Source organism: Bubalus kerabau, chromosome 5, assembly GCF_029407905.1.
Source record: "Bubalus kerabau isolate K-KA32 ecotype Philippines breed swamp buffalo chromosome 5, PCC_UOA_SB_1v2, whole genome shotgun sequence".
Taxonomy (NCBI): Eukaryota; Metazoa; Chordata; class Mammalia; order Artiodactyla; family Bovidae; genus Bubalus; species Bubalus kerabau.
The window spans coordinates 64,950,540-64,976,141 of NC_073628.1; the positions used below are offsets into that span (position 1 = coordinate 64,950,540).

At 38.7% G+C, this 25,602-nt stretch overlaps 1 protein-coding gene across 30 annotated transcripts in view; it reads right to left on the reverse strand.

The window, feature by feature from the left end:
- LOC129652815 (craniofacial development protein 2-like) overlaps positions 1–25,602 on the reverse strand; it is a 641,831-nt gene that overhangs the window by 554,815 nt on the left and 61,414 nt on the right. Inside the window, exon 3 of one of the 30 annotated variants that reach the window (XR_008714767.1) lies at positions 20,294–20,523. The exons of the other annotated variants lie outside the window; for them this stretch is intronic. The gene's annotated coding sequence lies outside the window, so the exon portion shown is untranslated. Of the gene's footprint in view, positions 1–20,293; positions 20,524–25,602 lie in introns of those variants that run through there. 30 annotated transcript variants of the gene reach the window in all.

Below are 25,602 nucleotides of genomic sequence, written 5' to 3' on the forward strand. Positions count from 1 at the left end.
GGAAAACTCCCAAAAGGTGAATTGCTTTATAGAATATGATATTTTCAATGGAAATGGCCAGAGTCCTGCTTCAAAATAGATGAAATGTTAAAGAGTTTTAACGGAACATTACTTCTAATTGGTGCCAGGCTATTTACAACTAATTTTCATGAGTTAAAAATACCTTGTACTTCTCATGAAAGTGGTCCATACTAAACAACACTTGCTCTATGGATTTTTGGCATCTTCATTTCAACACCAGCTGCAATAACTACATAATAATAAAGCATTCCAAAATTAATCAACCTTCATATTTCTCTTGTAAAAATATCTCTAGTGTATTTTTTTCCACTTTTAATATTACAGCACTTAAGACGTCAATGAGATTTCCAATATGAGGACCTGAGGACCTAGGACAATAGATGGGAGAAGTAGCTGTATGAACAGTAAGAAAAGTGGCAGAGAAGATTGAGTGTGAACTGATGGGGATGTTGATACATCTGTGAGGCTTTCAGATGTATGTATTATCAATTTTCACTTTTTTATTCCATCCATATCACATCACATGGTCACAACCAGGACTATTTTCTTCTTGGATTGAATGGATTTCCAAGGCTGATCATTATCATTCTCCTTACCGATCACGTAACAGAGAAATCATCTAGACCTGCTATGGAAGTAAACTATATCTCAAAACTGCAGCACAAGCAGTGGATAGTGAAAAACATATAGATAAAACAAGACAGATACAAAAAAAATAATAAGAAGAAGAAAGCACCTATGTTAGATTTGGTGTTCGTAATTCATACAGAAAATATTCATGGAGTGTATTGCTGTTGTTGTTCAGTTGCCCAGTTGTGTCCGACTCTTCAAGACACCATGAACTGCAGCACACCAGGCCTCCCTGTCCCTCGCCATCTCCCAGAGTTTGCCCTGTTATGTCCACTGCATCAGTGATGCCATCTCATTCTCTGTTGCCCTCTTCTCCTTTTGCCTTCAATCTTTCCCAGCATCAGTGGGGTGTATTAACATCAGTAAAAGGTAGTTAATAAAACAGCTATGTATAACAGTGGTAAAATCTTGGGATTCTTCACTTAGGCATGCTATTTTGACATATTACACAGAGATTGGTTTGTAACATTAGACATATTTTCTAGGTTTAAGACAGGTTTGGGGTCTAGGTATGGTAGTCAGTAGCCAGACTCTCAATTTACAATGTCCAGAAGTTTACGGACCATCACCCTTCATTTAGTTCAAGAGCAAGAAAGAGTAGAATTACAGACAAATAAACTAAAATTGATCATAACAACAACACATACTTCAGTTCAGTTCAGTTCAGTTGCTCAGTCGTGTCCAACTCTTTGCGACCCCATGAATCGCAACACACCAGACCACCCTGTCCATCACCAACTCCAAGAGTTCACTGAGACTCACATCCATCGAGTCAGTGATGCCATCAAGCCTTCTCATCCTCTGTTGTCCCCTTCTCCTCCTGCCCCCAATCCCTCCCAGCATCAGAGTCTTTTCCAATGAGTCAACTCTTTGCATGAGGTGGCCAAAGTACTGGAGTTTCAGCTTTAGCATCATTCCTTCCAAAGAAATCCCAGGGCTGATCTCCTTCAGAATGGACTGGTTGGATCTCCTTGCAACCTCAAGCTTTATTTATCTGTGCTAGAGATAGATTCAAAAAAAAAACACCAAATCCCATGAACTCAGGGGGGGAAGTTGATCCCTAGGAAACAGCAGAGAAACATACTGCTTAACACTGGGGCCAGGGGCTAAATTGTTACTTATCTAGGAAGATGACTACATACTATGAAAATCCCAGGTTGTGCTAGTGGTAAAGAACCCGCCTGCCAATGCAGGAAACATGAGAGATGTAAGTTTGATCCCTGGGTAGGAAGATCCCCTAAAGGAGGAAATGGCAACCCATTCCAGTATTCTTGCCTGGAGAATCCCCATGAACAGAGGAGCCTGGAGGACTACAGTCCACAGGGTCATAAAGAGTTGGGCATGACTAAAGTGACTGATCACACATGCACATGCCTACATACCAGAATTTCCCATTTTAAATTTCAAAAATTACTTGTGTTATCAATAGATGCTATCCAAAATTTCCTAATTCTTTGCTGCTAATACATATTAAAAAAAAACTCCAGCTGCCGCTACCCCATATTCTATTTGCTGCTTCCTCAGCTCAGTAGGATCACCATACTCTGTGCAGATTCCACCTCATTTTTGCAATTATTTCTGCTTAGGCAGAGAACAGGAAAATCACCTCACCTTGTGAGCTTCTCCCCTTTGAGGGTTTGCAGTCCTGTGTTGCCTGAATATAAATTGCCTCATATATTTTTTCCAGTGTCTAATGCCAATAACTGTAGTGAAGTGAAGTGAAGTGGCTCAGTCGTGTCTGACTTTTGGCGACCCCATGGACTGTAGCCTACCAGGCTCCTCTGTCCATGGAATTTTCCAGGCAAGAATACTGGAGTGGGTTGCCATTTCCTTCTCCAATAACTGTAGTATTAGATGTCAATTCAATCATTTTCTCCCTTAATTCAAGACTACACAAGAACCTGTCTTGAATCGTATGTCCAGAAAGATGGGCAACATTTCTACAAAATGGTCACAATGAGGTATTTTTAAAGACATGAATAGTATTCATTATATACTATTTGCGTAGGTGACAGTAATGTATGTTTCAATAAACGTGTATGAAAAGATTCAGTAAATCAAGAATTATCTTTAAGTTTTGTGTGTGTGTGTGTGTGCACGTGTGTGCACATCCACTCAGTCATGTCCATCTCTTTGTAATCCCATGGACTAAAGCCCACCAGTCTCCTCCATCCATGGGATTTCCCAGGCAAGAATATTGCAGTGGGTTGCCTTTGCTACTACAAGGGATCTTCCCAACCCAGAGATTGAACCCAAGTCTCTTGTATTTCCCGTATTGGCAGGCAGATTCTTTCTCCTGAATTACCTAGGAAGCCCCATCTTTAAGTTGCCTAGTAACATTATCCATCTGAACATTTCACATTTAATATTTTTTTCAGCATTATTTTGTTCTTAAAGAAGTAGACATCTCATGCTTTTAATAATTATTCTGACAGATAAGCCATATAGCCATATTTCTATCAATTTAAAAATATTGCTGATTCTACAACTTAAAATGTGTACATATCTATAAAATGCCTTAATTTTTTTAAATCAGTACAGTTAATTTACAAGGTTGTGTTGGTTTCTGAAGTGCAATAGAGTAAGTTAGTTATACACATACAAATATCCACTCATTTTTACATTCTTTTCCCTTTTAGGTCATTACAGAGTATTTAGTAGAATTTGTCTTGTATTTAAAGTACTCTATGTTATGTTGTTGAATTGATGGGCTGTTCAGATTTTCTTTCCCTAGTTTCTCAATTTTATAATTTTACTTCAAGTGGATATTTGCCATTGTATGAAACTGTTTGCTGACTCTAATTACATTCCTGGAAATTATGAAAGAATTTTTTTCGGAAAACTAACACATGTCTCAGAAAAATCTTATTATATCAGAAGCATTTATTCTTATTGGAGTTGTAGAAACAGTGCATGTACACAGAAAACACACTTAGCTTTTCTTGTGCTACACTGTATTACAGTCATATCTTATTAGATGTAGCATTTGTCCACTTCAATATTTCCTCAGGAACTGCCAGTTATGAAATACAGGAATGACTAAAAATACACGAGTTACATACTAGCTGTTAGAAACTTTACGTTAAGCAGTTTTTCTAAGAGGAGATAGGAATGACATATAATATTTTGAAATTTTTGATAGGACAGGTAATGACACTTCACATTTTTCTTTTCAGTTTGTCAACCATACATCTTCTAAAATCAATTTTAAATCCTCTATTTTATTGCGTTTATTTGAAGGTGCTGGTGCAGTAATTTCTTCTTTAACTGACATTCAGATCTCACATATCAAGAAGCAATAAAGTATACTTTCAAATTACCTAATATATAAATGCTCAGTTGCTACGTAGTGTCCAACTTTTTGAGACCCCATGGACCATAGCCCGCTAGCCTTTTCTGTCCATGGAATTCTCCAGGCAAGAATACTGGAGTAGATTGCCATTTTCTCCACCGGGGGATCTTCCCAACCCAGGGATTGAACCTGTGTCTCCTGCATTTCTTGCATTGCAGGCATCTCCTGCATTGTCTCAGGATTCCCACTGAGCCACCAGGGAAGTCCAATATATAAGTATCATTTTACATTTTAAAATTTGAATTACTTTCTAAATGATTCTTATTCACTGTATACTACTTTAATTCAAATCAGAAGCAGAAAAATATACATGAATCTTGATATTTAAGAGTGATAGTATACAGTTTCACAGTGTTTCAATGTTTTACAAAGGTGCTCTACTTTTGTAAAGATGTATGGATCATGAAAACCATTGCAACACTTACAGTTAAAACTTGCCTAAAAAAGTCTCTCAGAATTGAAACTGCATGAAAAAAATATTCTTTCCCTTGATACAAATTCTGTTTATTAATTGAGGACATTTCTAATTAAAAGCATCAAACTCAATTATCCTCTTCCAAAACACAAACCTTCTGTCTTCAAGATGAGTAAGAATTACAGAAGTTGTTTTGATTGCTGAGTGTCCAAGGGCTTCATTCCTAAATCATTTTAATTTAAGCATATAAGATAATAATCCACAGCTCTACCATGACAGAAATGCAGGTCTGTCTATGGGGAAAATGAAGATGGTCAATATGTATGAGTGCTAAGTCACTTCAGTCATGTCTGACTTTTTGTGACCCCATGAATTGTAGCCTGCCAGGCTCCTCTGTCCATGGAATTTTCCAGGCAAAAATACTGGAGTGGGTTGCCATGCCAACTTCCAGGGGATCTTCCCAACCCAGGGATTGAACCCATATCTCTTATGTCTCCTGCACTGACAGGTGGGTTCTTTACCACCTGCCCCACCTGGGAAGCCAATATGTACAAGACTCCTCAGCAAAAAAGTGCTACTATCTGAGCTTGAGGAGCTCCCAATATACAGGGCTCGGCAAAGAGAGTCAATCACTCTTTCTGTTCCTCCTCCTCACCCCAGGTATCTAGACTTCTGTTTCACAGTCCTACTCCATCATAAGAATCACATGTGGTGTCTGAAAAAGGATCACAAATTGTTGAGGTCATCCAGACTCAATGAATGAGACTGTATACAGGGGAGCAGTCATGCCATGGGATAAGGATGTTAGACAAGATCTATACATTAATTCCTACATTCCTATAAATTTGAACAGAACGATTTGGTCCAGTGCTTCCAAGAGTGTGGTCCTTGGACCAGAAGCATAAATATCACCTGAGAAGTTAGAACTGTCTAATTTTAGGGTCGCATCCTAAACCCACAGAATCAGAAACTCTGGGGGTAAGACCCATAATTCTGTGTTTTAATTAGCTTTGTGAGCCATTATAATGCACACTAAACCTTGAGAACCACTGATGCAGACCAATCTTAAAAACAAGGAACCACACTGATGAACCCCTTGGTTTCCTGGTTACAGTACAAACTGTTTCTCTGGACATATGCCTTGAATTAGTTCATAACTTTCATTGATCTGCTCGTGACTCCAGTTCCTGACCTGTGTAAGGACCATGCCTTCACGTTAGTCAGTTAACCTCACACAACTAACCTGATTTCTCTGTTTTACATTTGTGTTTTCATGCTCAGTTGCTCAGTCATATCCAACTCTTTGCAACCCAATGAACCCTGTCAGGCTCCTCTGCCCATGGAATTTCCCAGGCAAGAATACTGGAGTGGGTTGTCATTTTTATATAAATATTAATAGAGATAATAGATAATTAATAGAGACTACAGATCACTTCAAGAAAATTAGAGGTACCAAGGGAACATTTTGTGCAAGATGGGCTCAATAAAGGACAGAAATGGTATGGACCTAAAAGAAGCAGAAGATATTAAGAAGAGGTGGCAAGAATACACAGAAGAACTGTACAAAAAAGATCTTCATGACCTAGATAATCGCTATGGTGTGATCACTCACCTAGAGCAAGACACCCTGGAATGTGAAGTCCAATGGGCCTTAGGAAGCATCACTACAAACAAAGCTAGTGGAGCTGATGGAATTCCAGTTGAGCTATTTCAAATCCTAAAAGATGATGCTGTAAAAGTGCTGCACTCAATATGCCAGCAAATTTGAAAAACTCAGCAGAGGCCATAGGACTGGAAAAGGTCAGTTTTCATTCCAGTCCCTTTCTTAGGCAATGCCAAAGAATGATCAAACTACTGCACAATTACACTCATCTCACACACTAGTAAAGTAATGCTCAAAATTCTCCAAGCTAGGCTTCAACAATACATGAACCATTAACTTCCAGATGTTCAAGCTGGTTTTAGAAAAGGCAGAGGAACCAGAGATCAAATTGCCAACATCTGCTGGATCATGGAAAAAGCAAGAGAGTTCCAGAAAACATCTACGTCTGTTTTATCAACTATGCCAAAGCCTTTGACCGTGTGGATCATAGTAAACTGTGGAAAATTCTGAAAGAGATGGGAATACCAGACCACCTGACCTGCCTCTTGAGATATCTGTATGCAGATCAGGAAGCAACAGTTAGAACTGGACATGGAACAACAGACTGGTTCCAAATAGGAAAAGGAGTACGTCAAGGCTGTATATTGTCACCCTGCTTATTCAACTTATATAAAGAGTACATCATGAGAAACACTGGGCTGGATGAAGCACAAGCTAGAATCAAGATTGCCAGGAGAAATGTCAATAACCTCAGATGTGCAGATGAAACCACCTTTATGGCAGAAAGTGAAGAAGAACTAAAGAGCCTCTTGATGAAAGTGAAAGTGGAGAGTGAAAAAGTTGGCGTAAAGCTCAATATTCAGTAAACTAAGATCATGGCATCTGGTCCTCTCACTTCACGGCAAATGGATGAGGAAACAGTGGCAGACTATTTTTTTGAGTTCCAAAATCACTGCAGATGGTGACTGCAGCCATGAAATTAAAAGACACTTACTCCTTGGGAGAAAACTTATGATCACCTAGACAGCATATTAAAAAGCAGAAATGTTACTTTGCCAACAAAGGCCCAACTAGTCAAAGCTATGTTTTTCCAGTGGTCATGTATGGATGTGAGAATTCGACTATAAAGAAAGCTGAGTGCTGAAGAATTGATGCTTTTGAACTGTGCTGTTGGAGAAGACCCTTGAGAGTCCCTTGGACTACAAGAAGATTCAACCAGTCCATCCTAAAGGAGATCAGTCCTGAATATTCATTGGAAGGACTGATGCTGAAGCTGAAACTCCAATACTCTGGCTACCTGATACAAACAGCTGAGTCATTGGAAAAGACCCTGATGGTGGGAAAGACTGAGGGCAGGAGGAGAAGGGGACGACAGAGGATTAGATGATTAGATGGTTGGATGGCATCACGGACTCAATGGACACTAGTTTGAGTAAACTCCAGAAGTTGGTGATGGACAGGGAGGCCTGGCATGCTGCAGTTCATGGGATTGCAAAGAGTGGGACATGACTGAGTGCTGAACTGATTGACTGACTGAATAGAGATAATAATCACCTTCCCTTTATGGACCCAGGACACATCACACAACAAATTCAGCTCAAGGATCTATGATATTTCTTCCAGTTCCCCTGGAGATTAACACTTATTATTAGTACTTGTTAAATTTCTGCAACATGCATTCGATCATGTGTTTGTGACACTGATATCATCAGTAATAATTATTAGTTTTAAGTTAACTCATTGAAACATCACATGTGTATATTTGTGTGTATATACACAATGCCACTAAACTGTTAATTTTTATAATGAAAATAATGTTATCAATAGGCATATCTTATTAAAATACTTTTTACAAATTCCTCTGACATATTTTCACTGCATATGCTGCAACTCTCTACTCAGGTCCACCGAACATAAGGGATATCAGGCTCTGAAATCTTTATAACTTTACACCTAGGGAGTAATATTGGAGGTTTGTGTAGGACAAACCTTTCTCTAGGGATTTATTTATACATGGAATTAGGGTTAACGTCATGGCCAGTGCAGAGTTCTTGCTTTTAGATTAACATCTTTTCTGATTTCACTTCTTCAAAGCACCATTTACTCAGTATAAGGAAATCTAATAGCACCAGGAGTGCTTGATCTCTAATTACAGGAATAGCTCATGTCTGAGAAGATCTAAGCATAGTTGGAACTGTGGCTGTTTATAGTCATGAAGATGCCAATACTTTTATTAAAGGACTGGCCACAGTCTAACTTTTTATCAGGTCCAAAGGCTAAGAAGCACCTGTTCAGGGATAAACTGAGGAATATTAACTTTTTAAGAGTTTATTTCAGCAAAATACAATTTGAATCAAGCAGTGCCAAACTGGAAAGAGTGAAGAGCCCTGCACCAAACAGACCTGGGGAAAGACACGGAGGGAGCAAAGGCAGGGCACTCTTTGATAGGTTACAGCTTAAGTGTTTGGAAAAGGCTAGTTGGTTGGTTGTGATTGGTTGCCTTTAGGTTTTGAATTTTAACTTTGAGGCATTTAAGGTTTGGGGGTGCTTATGTACACAGCTAATGTATTAAGGTCACCTCAGTCTAACAGCCTCCTTGTTTAATTAAACCCACGTAGATGGCTCACTGGTAAAGAATCCATCTGCCAATACAGGAAACGCAGAGATGTGGGTTCAATCCCTGGGTTGGCGAGATCCCCTGGAGGAGGAGATGGCAACCCACTCCAGTATTCTTGCCTGGGAAATCCCATGGACAGAGGAGTCTGGTGGGCTACAGTCCATGGGATCACAAAGAGTCAGACGTGAGTGAGCACACACATGTAAGGAAAGCTGTCTTGGCGCTTGTATGGCTGACTGCTGCTGCTGACACTCCTGGCCTCAGGAAGAGTGCCTCAGATGCTTCTACATGCGCAGCTTCAACAGCAGCAGTCCAAGTGTTTGTACCTTTTAGTTTCACTTTGAATCTCATTTAGTAGCTCACAGTAAACGACAATGGGTATTAAGAATCCGACTGCCAACATAGGAGGGACAGGTTTGATCCCTGACCCCAGAAGATCCCATATGCCAAGGAGCAACTAAGCCCACGGGTCACAACTACTGAGCCTAATTGCTGCAACTCCTGAAGCCGGTGCACCCTAGAGCCTGCGCTCTGCAACAAGAGAAGCCACCGCAATGAGACCCTGCACCAGAACTACAGAGTAGCCCCCTGCTTGCCACAACTAGAGAAAAATACACATAGTCAGAAATAAATCAATATTAAAAAAAAAAAAGATTTCAGAGAACTTTTTTTTCATCTTTCTTAATTCTCAACCCGTTTCACTTTTTTTCCTTTTTTTTATATATATTTTTCTTCTTGCTAGCTAGGCATTAAGTTGATCATGAAGAATATCCTAGTTATATTACAAAATAAATTCAGGTGTTTACATTTCTTCACCTAACAAGAACGGTGTTTGCTGATTCCTTAAACAATATGTAAGATACATGCTACATAAAAAAGAAAAGCAATAATTTCCTTCTATCACAATAAAAGCAGTGTTGCTTTCTAGATAATATTAATAAAGCATTGTATAATTATTTTCTCACGTGTTGCAAGTTTCATATGTACTATATCACAATAAATTGAATTGATAAGTAATCCCTGTGATGATTCCTAACATTGACGATACATATTAATTCAAATAAGGCATATTAATCACTTTCTGGTAAAAAAAAAAAATCCATAGCTTAGTAGCTATGTCTAGGTACAGTGTAGTTGTTTAGAAAAGTGCAAAATTATACATCTGACCTCTTTGATTCATCATGAATCAACTTAAATTTTTTACTTTATGATGACATGAAAATGATATGTTTTGCATTTTGAATTTTCATCTTCCCCCGAGCTAGTGTTATGCAGTAAGATACTCTCTCCAATGGTGGGTGTGGCAGCCAAAGCTCCCAGCCAGCCAGGTGACCATAAGAGTGAACAGCCAATATTTTTAAAACTGTTTTCTACCTACACATGGACCCTGTTTTGCACATCAGTACTGCTGCTGCTGCTAAGTCGCTTCAGTCGTGTCTGACTGTGTGCGACCCCATAGACGGCAGCCCACTAGGCTCCACCGTCCCTGGGATTCTCCAGGCAAGAACACTGGAGTGGATTGCCATTTCCTTCTCCAATGCATGAAAGCGAAAATCGAAAGTGAAGTCGCTCAGTGGTGTCCGACCCTCAGTGACCCCGTGGACTGCAGCCTTCCAGGCTCCTCCGTCCATGGGATTTTCCAGGCAAGAGTACTGGAGTGGGGTGCCATTGTCTTCTCCAGCACATCAGTACAGTATTCTAGAAATGACATGAGATACTTAACGTGCATGCGTGCTCAGTTCTTCAATCATGTCCTATTCTTTTGGGACCCCATGGACTGTAGCCCTCCAGGCTTCTCTGTCCATGGGATTATCCCACGAACAATACTAGAGTGGGTTGCCATTTCCTACTCCAGAGATACTCAACACTTCAGTATAAAATAGGCTTTGTGATAGATGATTTTACCCAACTGTAGGCTAACCTAAGTGTTCTGAGAATGCTTAACATCAGCTAGGCTAAGTATGATGTTGCTAAGTTTAAATGTATTAAATGCATTTCAGACTTAATGATATTTTCACCTCCAGTGAATTAATTAGGACATAACCCAATTATAAATGGAGGAAGAATTGTTGTGAAATAAAGAAAGAAAACCTCAGGACTTCCTTGGTGGTCCAGTGGTTAAAAACTCTGCTTTTCAATGCAGGAGGTGTGGGTTTGATACCTGATGGGGAGACTAAGGTCCCTCATGTTGCAGGGTGAGGCCAAAATCTTAAAAAAAAAAAAAAGAAAGAAAGAAAGAAAACCAAACCTCATTTAAGTGAAGTCAGGAGGCCCTGTGCAAGGGGAAGGTTCTCACATGAACCACTCATGCAGCCAGCATAAATAGGAAGACGAGAAAGATGAGAACCATGTAGGCAAGGGAAACACTAATAACATGGGAATTTCACCCCCTGCTTTGAAAAAAAAGCAAGATCCTCCCTCTGCCAGCCACAATGTTCCTCCCTCCATGTACAACAAATGAGAAGCTGCCACAGCCTTGAATTCTTGTTCAGCTCATGGGACAAAAGTGAACAACCTAATTTCCTCCCAGTACCTAATAAAAGCAAGTCTTTCCCCTTTGTTCCCCAGATTTGCCTGTGAGTCACCATAGTTTTCCTGTCCTGAATTGCAATTCTCTGCTCTTCCTGGATAAACATATAACTGATAAAATAACCAGCTATCTTATTTTTAATGTTGACATTACATAAAATACATATTTTAACATTCTGTACTGGTTAGAATTACTCATATAAATATTTAGCTATCCATCTTCTTTTACAGACATTATTCATCCTTCATCTCACAGCTGGCTTTTCTCCTACCATCAGTTATCTTTCTGAGTAAAGATGCTAAGTGCTTACTTTCTCACGTCCTTCTCTCTGTTCAATAACATAACCTGGCATCCAGACCCCAATAAGACGGTTATTTTGAGACACTGGTCTACCATCTTCTCCATCTGTTAACTTTCAGAATATAGTTGCTATTCCTTTCCTCAACACCTCATATCCAATTTATTGGCCTGTCCTGTGGCAAGCAGAGTGAACTTTGACTCAGTAAGAGAAGGTAGAGTTTTAAATTTTTGTTTGGTTTTGGGGTCAGATAATTTCAGTCTAGATTCCACATGTGGTTTTCCTGCATTCTGAAATCTTAATCACAGAAATAGTTTATGGCCTGTATCTATATAGAAGATTTTTGTTCTTTTTTCATGTTGATAATTTTTCTTGCTGTTTTTAAAGACTGATTCCTATACTATATACCTAAAATTTATAAAATTGTCTTAAAAATGGGTGTACAGTTTTTCACCTTTATTAAGATGTATAGTATCTGTCAATTCAAATCAGAGGATGCATTCTATGTCTATTGGCAAGTAAACTTGGACTGTTTGAGTGACTTGACTGTCCTATTCTGATTTGTTGTTGTTGCTCAGTCACTCATGTCTGACTCTTTGTGACCCCATGGACTGCAGCACTCCAGGCTTCCCTGTCCTTCACCACCTCCTGGAACTTGCTCAAACTCATGTCCATTGAATTGGTGATGTCATCCAAACATCTCATCCTCTATTGTTCCCTTCTCCTCCTGCCTTCTATCTTTCCCAGCATCAGGGTCTTTTCTAATTCTGATTAACAGTACTATTAAGTCTGTTTAGCCTCTGAACAATAAAACAGAAGAAGACAATTCATTTTTATGATTAACAAGTAAAGGGGGTGCAACATTTACGAAGCATCTATTCAAAGCAGGCATTGTGCAACAAGGGCATATAAGTTGTCTAAAAAGCCAATCTTACTCAAAAGACACAGAAAACTATAGAGTAATACATAAATAACTATAATAGTATCTAAGAAGCAGCAGAACACTGGGTAAGTATGAGATTTCAGGCAGAAAAATCTAAGGACAAGTCCCAGCTATGTCATTTACTAGCTGTGAGACTTGGGTAGGTTACAAAGCTTTGGAAATTCTCACTTTTCCCATCTACCATATGAACTCCAGTGTTCTTGCCTGGAGAATCCCAGGGACAGGGGATCCTGGTGGGCTGCCGTCTGTGGGGTTGCACAGAGTCGGACACGACTGAAGCGACTTAGCAACAGCATATGATCTTTAATAGTAATTTCCTGATATTTCATAATTTTGGCTATTAATATAAAGTGCCAATGAAAGGAGACTGTCATGGAAGTTTTATGAATGTGCAAAAGGCAAATGCATAGAAATAGGCAAAATTTGAGAAGAAATTGAAATAAATGTTTAAAACAATCTAAAGCTGTTACAAAGACTGAAAAATATTGATGAATAAAGGTTTGATAACTATTACAGACTATTAAGGATACTGATATTCACTAAACGTAAAACTATCTACTTTTTAGTTAAAATTTATACAGAAAATATACAAAAAGTGGACAATCAGGGAAATATTAAAATATCTTGATGGTGAGAGGGGATTGTTATCATGCATTATTTCTCAAAGTGAATAAGATTAATGAATATTTTTATTATTCATGTATTCATTATATGAAACATGTAATGTTTAATAGCAGAAAATTCTAATTTTGAAAATAATATGGTTAGTAAAATATGAGGATGAATTTTACAATGGCAATGAAGAGTCTCAAAACCAGGTAGTAATTGTGGTAGAGAGAGACATATCACGGTAAGCTTTATAACTCATCAAATCAGATCAGATCAGTCGCTCAGTCATGTCCGACTCTTTGCAACCCCATGAATCACAGCATGCCAGGCCTCCCTGTCCATCACCAACTCCCGGAGTTCACTCAGACTCACGTCCATCGAGTCAGTGATGCCATCCAGCCATCTCATCCTCTGTTGTCCCCTTCTCCTCCTGCCCCCAATCCCTCCCACCATCAGAGTGTTTTCCAATGAGTCAACTCTTCACATGAGGTGGCCAAAGTACTGGAGTTTCAGCTTTAGCATCATTCCTTCCAAAGAAATCCCAGGGCTGATCTCCTTCAGAATGGACTGGTTGGATCTCTTTGCAGTCCAAGGGACTCTCAAGAGTCTTCTCCAACACCACAGTTCAAAAGCATCAATTCTTCGGTGCTCAGCCTTCTTCATAGTCCAACTCTCACATCCATACATGACCACAGGAAAAACCATAGCCTTGACTAGACGAATCTTTGTTGGAAAAGTAATATCTCTGCTTTTGAATATGCTATCTAGGTTGGTCATAACTTTCCTTCCAAGGAGTAAGTGTCTTTTAATTTCATGGCTGTAGTCACCATCTGTAGTGATTTTGGAGCCCAGAAAAATAAAATCTGACACTGTTTCTACTGTTTCCCCATCTATTTGCCATGAAGTGATGGGACCGGATGCCATGATCTTCGTTTTCTGAATGTTGAACTTTAAGCCAACTTTTTCACTCTCCACTTTCACTTTCATCAAGAGGCTTTTTAGTTCCTCTTCACTTTCTGCCATAAGGGTGGTGTCATAGTCAGTTGAATACTTTTTTTTTTTTCTTTACTATTGTATGTATCTGTGAGTATCCCTGAAAAGTGAGGTTTATATAAGGTGAGTGAGGAGCTTGGATTTTTCTCCTTATGTTCAACAAGACTCACTCTGTGCAAAAAAAAAAAAAAAATACATTGAATAAACCCAGGAAGATAAATAAACCCAGGGAAGTCTTCTAAGCTAGGGCTGATTACTTAAAATTTTTCCCTATTCTCTTTAGATGTTCTGAATAATTCTATATGTTCATTGCCAAGCTAAATAAACATTATTTAATTAACAGATGTATTGATCTGATCACTGAAATGTAATCTGTTGACCTTCCTATTATGGCAATATGTATGGTTTCTAAATGAAGTTTAGGAAAACTCCCTACATATATAACAAAAGAGTATGGAAATTCACATGCAAGGCAATGAAATTTAATCTTTATAAATGATTGTTAAAAGTTTCTAAATGAACTGAAATAACTGACTCAGGTTAAAATACAAGTTGATACAAGACCAAGATTGCACGTCCAATAGAGTCTTAACATGGCTTACCAATGTTAATGAATAAGACAGAAATGAACTTCACCAAAATGTTATTTGGTGTCTTAGTCTATTTCTAATTGATAATATTGCATCTTTATTAATATTAGTGTTATTGTGTATATTTTCAAAAGTGCTAATGATATTTAAATATTATAAGCAAAACTTCATAAAATGAAATAAGCTATAGCTATTTTAAAGAAAAATATTGACTTTTAAGCCTGAAAAGAATAAACATTGACTTAGAGAAAAATTACACTATGATTTAAATTCTAGTTGCCAATGAATTGATTGGGAAAAGCCAGAAACACATTGAGCTACTAGATTTTAACACTCCTTTTCTTAAGAAACCAGAAAAACTTAAATTTAAAAATGTAACCAAGGCGTAACATCTATCTGTTTTATGCAAAAGGGAGTAAAAAACAAATGCTACATATAGTTTTTTACTTCATAAATCTTATTAGTGTGCCTGAGAGTAATGTATGTATGATCCCATTAATAAAACCCCAAATATTATTCAGTGGCATTCAGAATAAATCAAGTGAATGCTATCTTTTTATATTGATCTGAGATAGATGAAAAGTCCTGATGAGTATAACTATAATATGTTGTTTTGATCAACAGGGAAAAAAATCATTGAAAAAGTCCAGGAAAAAAATTTTAAAATTCAAACAATTGTTCAAATAATAAAGAACTACTGATACAATAATATTATGAAGCATAAATGATCTAGGGACAGGTGAGGTGGAAGAGAGGTTCAAGAAGGAGGGACATATGTACACATATAGCTGGTTCAATTTTGTTGTACAGTAGAAACAGACTGAACATTGTAAAGCAACTATACTCCAATAAAAAAATTAAAAAAGGTGCAGTGATTAATCGTACAAATTGTTCATAAAACTGATAACTATTATAATAACCACATTATCAGTTCAGTTCAGTTACTCAGTCATGTCCAACTCTTTGTGACCCCATGGACTGCAGCACACCAGGCCTCCCTGTCCATCACCAACTCCCAGAGTGTACTCAAACTCCTGTCCACTGAGTAGGTGATGCCATCCAACCATCTCATCCTCTGTCGTCCCCTTCTTCTCCTGCCTTCAGTCTTTCCCAGCATCAGGGTCTTTTCCAAGGAGTCAGTTCTTCACATGAGGTGGATGCAAAATTTTGGAGTTTCAGCTTCAGCATCAGTCCTTCCAATGAATAGTCAGGACTTCAGGATGGACTGGTTGGATCTCCTTGCAGTCCAAGGAATCCTCAAGAATCTTCTATAACAGCACAGTTCAAAAGCATCAGTTCTTCAGAGCTCAACTTTCTTTATACTCCAACTCTCACATCCATACATGACCACTGGAGAAACCATAGCTTTGACTAGATGGACCTTTGTTGGCAAAATAATGTCTCTGCTTTTTAATATGCTGTCTAGGTTGGTCATAACTTTTCTTCTAAGAACAAGCATCTTTTAATTTCATGGCTGCAGTCACCATCTGCATCTGCATTATAACTATTAACCTATTTAATCATTAGACCAGTCCTAGGAAGTAGGTTTATTATCATTATTAATTACGAAATGAGATTATTATCTCATTATCAATTATTATCAATCTCAATTACGAGATGAGGGGCTTGAAGCTTGGCAAAGTTAAGAAACTCAGCTGAGTAATATTCCATTGCATATATGTACCACATCTTTATCCATTCATCTGTTGACAGACATCTAGGTTGCCTCCATGTCCTAGCTATTGCAACTAATGCTGCAATGAACATTTGGGTACAAGTGACTTTTACAATTATGGTTTCCTCAGGGTAAATGCCTAGTTGTGGGACTGCTGGGTCATATGGTAGCTTTATTCCTAGTTTTTAAAGGAATCTCTATATTGTTCTCTATAGTGGCTATATCACTATGGCAGAAACCAACACAACATTGTAAAGCAATTTTCCTCCAATTGGAAAAAAAAGAAACTTGGTTAAGTGGTGTAGCCAGAATTCACAGCCAGCAGTCCAGCTGCAGACTACCAGGTCAGAGGTTTACTGTGTATCTTCACTGCACAGCATACCAGATCCTGGGATATCTTCCACAACGTGACACACCATGCATAAACAGAAGAACAGGCTGTCAGAAGACACATTCAAACTGGGGAAGCAAGAAAAGGACACTGGAGAGTTCTCTCAGAACCAGCCCTTTTGGACACATAGGAGTATGCCTTCTAAGGAAAGACCTTCAATCTGTCTTAGTCTATTCAAACTGCTATAACGAAATACTACGGACTACATAGTTTAGAAACAACAGAAATTTATTCATCTCAATTCTGGAGGCTGGAAGTCCAAGATAAGGGTGCCAGTATGGTAGGGTCCTGGTGAGAGCCCTCTGCTGGAGGGCAGACAACCAGCTTCTCACTGTGTCCTCACAGGGTGGGAGGAGTGTGGGAGCCCCGTGGGATTTACTGTACAAGGGCACTAATTCCACCTGTGAGGGTTCCACCCCTATCACCCATTACTTCCCAAAGGCTCCCTCTCCTAACACCATCCCACTGTGTGTGTGTGTGAGGATTTCAACATGTGAATGCTGGGGAGAAGTGGGACATCAGTACTCAGATCACATCCCTCTCTATTGCTTTATAGCCTGAGAACAACTTTAACAACAAAATAGTAGGCCAAGTGCTACTGGGTTTGAATAACAACTGCTGTTGCTAAGTTGCTTCAGTTATGTCCACCTCTTCACAACCCCATGGACTGCAGCCTACCAGGTTCTTCTGTCCATGGGATTCTCCAGGCAAGAGTACTGCAGTGGGTTGCCATTCCCTTCTCCATTGAATAATAACTACTTATAATAATTCTCTGAGAAAACCAGTTGTCTAACAGATGAAGATATGCAGCTCGTGGAAAACTGGAATTCCATTTTAGAAAGTGAAAAGAAGTTTCTGCTCCTACAGAAAGTTAAGCTTGATACAGAGCCTCCCTCTGACAGAATGGGACTGCCTCCCTCTGACAGAATGGGACTGCCTCCCTCTCCCCCCAGTAACTCATTGTGCTGTAATGCAGAATAAATGTAAAGGTCACTCTGTTTTTTTAACACTCTTGCCTTGAATCACAAACCACTATACCTTAAAGGCTCTCATATCATTGTGACACTTTCCTTCTATAATGTTTAATGTTAGCTTACAAATATTTGTTCAGCAGCTATTTTATTTCATTTCTGTTGTATTAAAGGGTAGATTAGATTGACTGATGTCAGAGTCTTGTGTCAAATACAGTGTGATGACTGAATTTCTTTTGTTGCACTGACAGATAAAAGTGCCCTGTGCTCAAAGATCATTTCATCCTGTATGAGATTTGTTTTTCCATTGAAACACATGCTTGTGATACGATAATTCATTTTCTGTATGGTCAAATCAATCTGGATCTACTGTCAATAGTATTCTGAATTACCAACAGACTTTACATTTTTGTTCAACCAATAGACATCACAGAAGCATGGGCTATAGTACAAAAGACATATTTTCAAAATTTAAACTTTATGCATTAAGGAGTAAGGATACAGCCTAAGGGTTCAAGATGATGAAGGAGGAAGATTCTGAACTCAACTCTTCCCATGGGCACAACAAATCTACAACTAGATATAGAATAATTTCTTCTGAAATTATGAAAAACAGAGGAACAGTCTCCACCAAAAAAGGGGTAAAAGAACAGCATCAAGATGAGTAGGAGACACAGATATAATCTTATAAGGACAAACCCATACCCCAGTACTGGTGACCCATAATTGGGAAGGATCACAAAGGTCCAGTTATTTTTTCCTGAGGAGCAAGTGACTTGGGCTCCCTGTTCATGCACCATAGCCCTTAGACCCCAAAGAGGAGAGGCAAGCCCCCAGACACGTGCTCACCTCAAGACACAAGAAAAAGCTCAAGCACACAATCTAACCTTACACCTAAAAAAACTAGAAAAAGAACAAAGTCCAAAATTAACAGATGGAAATAAATATAATATTATAGCAGAAGTAAATGAAGTAGACAAAAAAAATCAATAAAATTATCCAACATGGGTAGACTTGCAAGGTAAGTCAAATGAGTCAAATGGAGAAAACTAAACACTTTGCTAATTTAATCAAACAAATGAACAAAATGGTCAAAGTAAAAACAAAGATAAACCAGAAGGGATGGTGTTTAGGTGAGACAAAATGCAAGGAAGGAGTCAATGTAATGGTGATGTGCGTTAATAAGACACGTGGAGGTGGTAACTGCAATGTACAGAGATGTTGATTCATGATATTGTGTACTTGAAATTTCTATAATAATGATATACAAATGACAGAATTGGAAGCAATAAGTGTAAAGAAGCAATCGAGAGGTACTGTTTTCCTTATCTAGAGTAGCTAAGATTTTTAAAAATTGATTTTATCAAGAAATGTAGATTTGGGTATCATATTTAAATTCAATGACAAGTAGTAAAAGGATTTGCATGAATTATTTGGTACTGAGATGAAGGGAGTTGAGATGTGAGAAAAATTTTCATTTTTCAGAGGAGACCCAGAAGAATCTGTCTAAAAATTATAATATAAGAAGGATAAGCTTGATAATTCTTTTTATGGTAGTATAAGACCAACAAAACAAGAATGGATAAAAATAAATGTGTTGAACTAGAGATTTAAGATAAGGCAATATAATTTTGAACTAAATATTTAAACTTTTATACATTTTTTTATTTTGCATATATTAATTTCTTGTTAGTTTAGTCACTTCATAATGAAGTGTTAAATCAGGTTACTGGACCCAATTTCCAACGTGAGGGAATAGTTCCCCTGACACCAACAAATGAGACTTAGAACCCTGACTCAATTCTGACTCTATGTGGTAACAGTATCAGATTCCACAGGTTACAGATTCATTCCTTCAGAACTGCCCTTTTCACATTTCAGATGCTGGTAAAAAGCCTGAGCTGTTACCTGTACTTTTGACTGATCAGGCTATTTATTAGACTTTCCTAAGATCTCCTCTTTGGGTTTCATTAATTTAAATAGAGGAGAGTGAAAGAGTGGGCTTAAAATTCAACATTCAAAAAACTAAGATCATGGCATCCAGTCCCATCACTTTGTGGCAAACAGATGGGGATAAAAGGGAAGAGTTGACTCATTGGAAAAGACTCTGATGCTGGGAGGGATTGGGGGCAGGAGGAGAAGGGGACAACAAAGGATGAGATGGCTGGATGACATCACTGACTCGATGGACATGAGTTTAGGTGAACTCCCGAAGTTGGTGATGGACAGGGAGGCCTGGCATGCTGCAATTCACGGGGTCGCAAAGAGTCAGACACGACTGAGAGACTGAACTGAACTGAACTGAAAAGGGAAACTGGAAGATTTTATATTATTTGGGCTCTAAAATCACTGTGGATGGTGATTGCAGCCAGTAAACTAAAACACACTTGCTCCTTGGAAGAAAAGCTATGAAAATCCTGATGCTGAAACTGAAGCTCCAATACTTCGGCCACTTGATGCAAAAGGCCAACTCACTGGAAAAGACCCTGATGTTGGGAAGATTGAAGGCAGGAAGAGAGGGGGCAACAGAGGATGAGATGGTTGAATGACATCACTGACTCAATGGACATGAGTTTGAGCAACTCTGGGAGACAGTGAAGGACAGGGAAGCCTGGCGTGCTGCAGTCCATGGGATCACAAAGAGTCAGACACAACTTAGCAACTGAAAAACAACAATTTACAAATGACAACTCAGAGAAACATTTCACTTACTAAACACCCATTTATATAAAAGTATGTAACTCAGGAACAGTTGATGGCAAAAAATGCACAGCGAATAAAGTATGGAAAGTGAAGAACATCCATGACATCCAGGTGTGCCACTCTTCCAACATCTCCACATGATCAACCAGGAAGCTCTCCAAACCCTGTCCTTTTGAGTTTTTCTGCAAATTTCATTACATAGATATGACTGGTTAATTCATTGGGCATTGGTAATTGAGTCAACCTCCTGCTGCCCACCCCATCTCAGAATACAAGGGGTATGATTGAAAGCTAATTAATTAGTTAATTAATTACCTAGTTGGTTCTGCTGGCAAACAGCCTCATCTTTAGGTGGGATCCAAAAGTTACCTCATTAACATAATATCAGTTCAGTTCAGTCGCTCAGTAATATCTAGCTCTGCGTGACCCCATAGACGGCAGCTCACCAGGCTCCCCTGTCCCTGGGATTCTCCAGGCAAGAACACTGGAGTGGGTTGCCATTTCCTTCTCCAATGCATGAAAGTAAAAAGTGAAAGTGAAGTCTCTTCAGTCGTGAACAACTCTTAGTGATTCCATGGACTGCAGCCTACCAGGCTCCTCCGTCCCTAGGATTTTCCAGACAAGAGTACTGGAGTGGGGTGCCCAGGCTTCCCTATTCATCACCAACTCCTGGAGCTTGCTCAAACTCATGTCCATTGAGTAGGTGATGCCATCCAACCATCTCATCCTCTGTCATCCCCTTCTCCTCCTGCCCTCAGTCTTTCCCAGCATCAGGGTCTTTTCCAAGGAGTCAGTTCTTCACATCAGGTGGCCAAAGTATTGGAGTTTCAGCTTCACCATCAGTCCTTCCAGTGAATATTCAGGACTAATTTCCTTAAGGAGGGACTGGTTGGCTCTCCTTGCTGTCCAAGGGACTGTCAAGAATCTTTTCCAACACCACAGTTCAAAAGCATCAGCTTTCTTTATAGTCCAACTCTCACATCCATACATGACTATCATAAAGACCATTGCTTTGACTAGATGGACATTTGTTGGCAAAATAACGTCTCTGCTTTTTAATATGTTGTCTAGTTTGTTCATCGATTTTCTTCCAAGAAACAAGCATCTTTTAATTTCATGGCTGCAGTCACCATCCGCAGTGATTTTGGAGCCCCCCAAAAATAAAGTCTGTCACTTTATTTAAAAAGAAATACTGTCACAATGGAAACAGTGACAGTGATAGTAACATAACGTAGGTGTCAGAAACAGGGAAAAGAAACAGGTATGCACTTATTATAAATCACAATATTAAAAAGCCATTCTAAGAAAATAAATTAAAACATATTAGAATTTGTTTAAGAAAAAGTTCTTTAGCAACAACTGTATTATAAAATGGAATTTGGTGTCAGATATATTTCAGTTTTTACTGTGTTAATTACAAACTTGACATTTTTTCTGATGTCACCAAATAAATGTAGGAAAGAAGGAATATACATATATACATACATACATGCATATATATACACATATACACACATACATATGTGTGTATATGTGTGTGTGTTAGTTGTTCAGTTGTGTCTGACTCTGTGATCCCATGGACTATAGCCTGCCAGGCTCCTCTGTCCATAGAGCTCTCTAGGCAAGAATACTGGAGTGAGTAGCCATTCCCTTTTCCATGGGATCATCCCAACCCAGGGATTGAATCCAGGTCTCCTGCATGGCAGGCAGATTCTTTACCATCTGAGCAACCAGGAAAGCCCCATATATATGTGTATATATACACACATATATGTGTGTTTGTATATATCTGTGTGTTTGCATATCCTAAAATACAACACCATACATTCCACTGAATGAAACTGAAATCTGTCATTTGGATTTCACTTTGAATAATTATTGTGCTTATAAAACAGGAGACATTGAAAAATTATCTTATATTCTAAAATTGGTGACATAAGCTTAAAGACATACATGTGTAATTAAACTAATGTGCTTTTGAATAAGAATGTCTTCCTTTTCATATAAGAAATAGACTCTTACACTATTCCAGACAGCAGATTATTTTTGTTTTCTTACATTTAATTTCTTTGTTGGTGTTGTCCTCTGACACCTGTTCACTGAAATACAAAATAACTATCATTTATGAGGCTCCATAGTCAAGAATGGCACTCCACTCCAGTACTCTTGCCTGGAAAATCCCATGGATGGAGGAGCCTGGTAGGCTGCAGTCCATGGGGTCGCTAAAAGTCGGACACGACTGAGAGACTTCACTTTCACTTTTCACTTTCATGCATTGAGAAGGAAATGGTAACCCACTCCAGTGTTCTTGCCTGAAGAATCCCAGGGATGGGGAGCCTGGTGGGCTGCCATCTATGGGGTAGCACAGAGTCAGACACGACTGAAGTAACTTAGCAGCAGCAGCATCATAGTCAAGATAAAATGTGGTTGTTTTGCTTTTCATTAGAAATTTCCATAAAAGTGTCTCTTAAGACAATGAATTAATAGGCTTTCTCAATGTGATACTGTCCATTCAGGTTCAGAATTTATTTTTAACAGCTTCTTTCAAATGTAATGTCTAATTTATAAGTAAACTATTTTTATGAGCTTTCACTAAAACAGTAATAATCGTCCTAAATAGAATAAAAATTTATAAAATTTGAGAGACATTAATTGTATAGAATGTTGAGGTTCCCTTCCCTTCTTGGTTTTTGGGCCTAATAACTAAATTGACATAAAACAGATTAACAGGAAAAAAACATTTAATTTTTCAGGAATAGGAGCTCATAAAGTATGAAACTCAAAGGATTGACCAAAGCAGGCAGATGTTATTCCTCTTGCTAAATCACTTCAGTTGTGTCCAACTCTTTGTAACCCCATGGACTGTAGTCCACCAGGGTCTTCTGTCCGTGGGGATTCTCCAGGCAGGAATACTGGAGTGGGCGGCCATTTCCTTCTCCATTTATACCTCTTCGACATGTAAAAAACACATTTGTAAAGAAATGACAAAATGGGACATCCCCAGTGGTCCACTGGTTAAGAATCCACCCGCCAATGCAGGGGAGACAGGTTCAGTCCATAGTCCAGGAGATCCCAGATGCTGTGGGTAGCTAAGTCCCAAGCACCACAACTACCGACCCTGCGCTCTAGAGCCTGTGCTGTGCAACGAGAGTAGCCACACTCACAGAAACCCACGCATCGCAACTGGAGGGCAGCCCCTGCTCGCCCCAAATACAGAGAGCACATCCATAGCAACGAAGACCCAGTGCAGCCAAAGATACAATTAAATGACTCTGCGGGACAGGGAGAGGGTGGGGAGATTTGGGAGAATGGCATTGAAACATGTATAATATCATGTATGAAATGAGTCGCCAGTCCAGGTTCGATGCACGATACTGAATGCTTGGGGCTGGTGCACTGGGACGACCCAGGGGGAGGGTGTGGGGAGGGGAGAGGGAGGGGGGTTCAGGATGGGGGGCACGGGTGTACCTGTGGCGGATTCATTTCGATGTTTGGCGGAGCTAATACAATATTGTAAAGTTTAAAAATAAAATAAAATTAAAAAAAAAAAAAGAAGAGTTGACAAAAAAGGGGGTTTGGATGCAGGATGAGAGATTAGTGAAGAAGTAACAAGAGAGGTGTCCATTCAGCTTCCTTGGCCCTGAGTTTCCTATCTCCGTCCACAAGGAGGATGTCATTTATCCTCCTGGGGCAGGCAGGGTAGCTTCATGTGGGAGATTGATGTCCTGCTTTCAGGAGGAAAAAGAAGGATCAAGGTGTCTTCATGTACCTGTTGTTACTTAAGTACCTTTAATTCAAAGTGATCAATACTTCAAGGTGGCATATTTTGGGGCGGTATATTTTGCTCTCCTTCAAAAAGGAAGACAGCATTTAGTGATTTTAGAAGCACAATAATTTACTCAAGCTGTCAGCCTTCACCTTTCACAGAGTGGTTCCAGACCGACAACCAGTAAAAGAAACTGACAGCGTAGACCTGAGTGCCTCCTCCCCAAATGACACTTTGTGGTATCAAGAATTGCCATTTTTTCACATTCTTTACTATTTATTTGGCAAAGGAACACTATTATCTTTGCATGTTTTGTCTCATTGCTTCTGCACATTTAAGGCCACACTGAAATAGATAACTGCACATTATCTCAGTTCTTTTGGGAAAATGCTAATGAATTCTACTAATTCTTCAGGTTTTGCAGGCATATTGGGAAAAAGCTCAACTGTTATTTAATTAAAAAAAAAAACTTGTTAAGATTACACGGGCAATAAACAAAACTATTTATATAAAATAATAACTGCTCTAACAACAATAAATAGTATCTTTATCTTTGACATCTTCCCATTCAACTTTTGCCCAATCTTTCTAACTCTTTCTAAACACAGTCTTTCTAACTTGGTATTTTCTCTCCATTTACCTGTCCTGGCCTTGCCTTTCTTTTTCCTCTGCTTTGTTCTTCCTATTTCAAATCAGCTACCTTTCACCACAATCCAACTTTCTTTAATCCTATGTAAAGAAGGAGAGTGCAAACCCTCTCTCAATGCTACAATTGAACTCATGTTTTAATATATAAACTGTGATAAACTTTTGCTGTGGAAAGTCGTAGAATTGTGAAAACTGATGCCAATAAAATATATTAACCCCCACTTCAACTGTGCCTCAGTCTCATATGGCATTCCTTTTTTTTTTTCTTTTTTAGCTATGATCATTTCATGACTTCAATATATTTTCCAATCCTTATCAGGTTAATAAAGTTTCATACTCAATGACCATAACTCTTACTCCCAACAAATAACACTGCTCTTTGTATTTGTTCCATTTAGAAAATTAAAAACATCTACTATACAATGTATCTATTTATATTTCTATACCCAAGTTTGTCATCTGAAGCATCCCTGGATTAGTTTTTATTATACATTTATCCTTCATTCTATTGAGAGAAAACAAAATATGTTATCCCCAAACATATCACTTTGGCATATTAGTAATTTTGAATTAAAGGTACTTAAGAAATAGCCAATGCAAAAAGGATCTTCTGACTCTTCCTTGTGCCTCTGAAAGCAGGAAATAAGCTGCCCATGTTAAGGGTACTTTCCTTGCACCTGGAGAGTAGAAGGCATCCTTATCACAAGGAACCGAATTCAGGGCCATGAAAGCTGTATAAACAAATCAGGTTACTTCTTCACTAATTTACTACTCCCAGTCCAAATGTCTTTGTCTTGTCAATTCTTGACACCTTTATTATTTTGTTATCTAAAGGCATAAAAGCTGC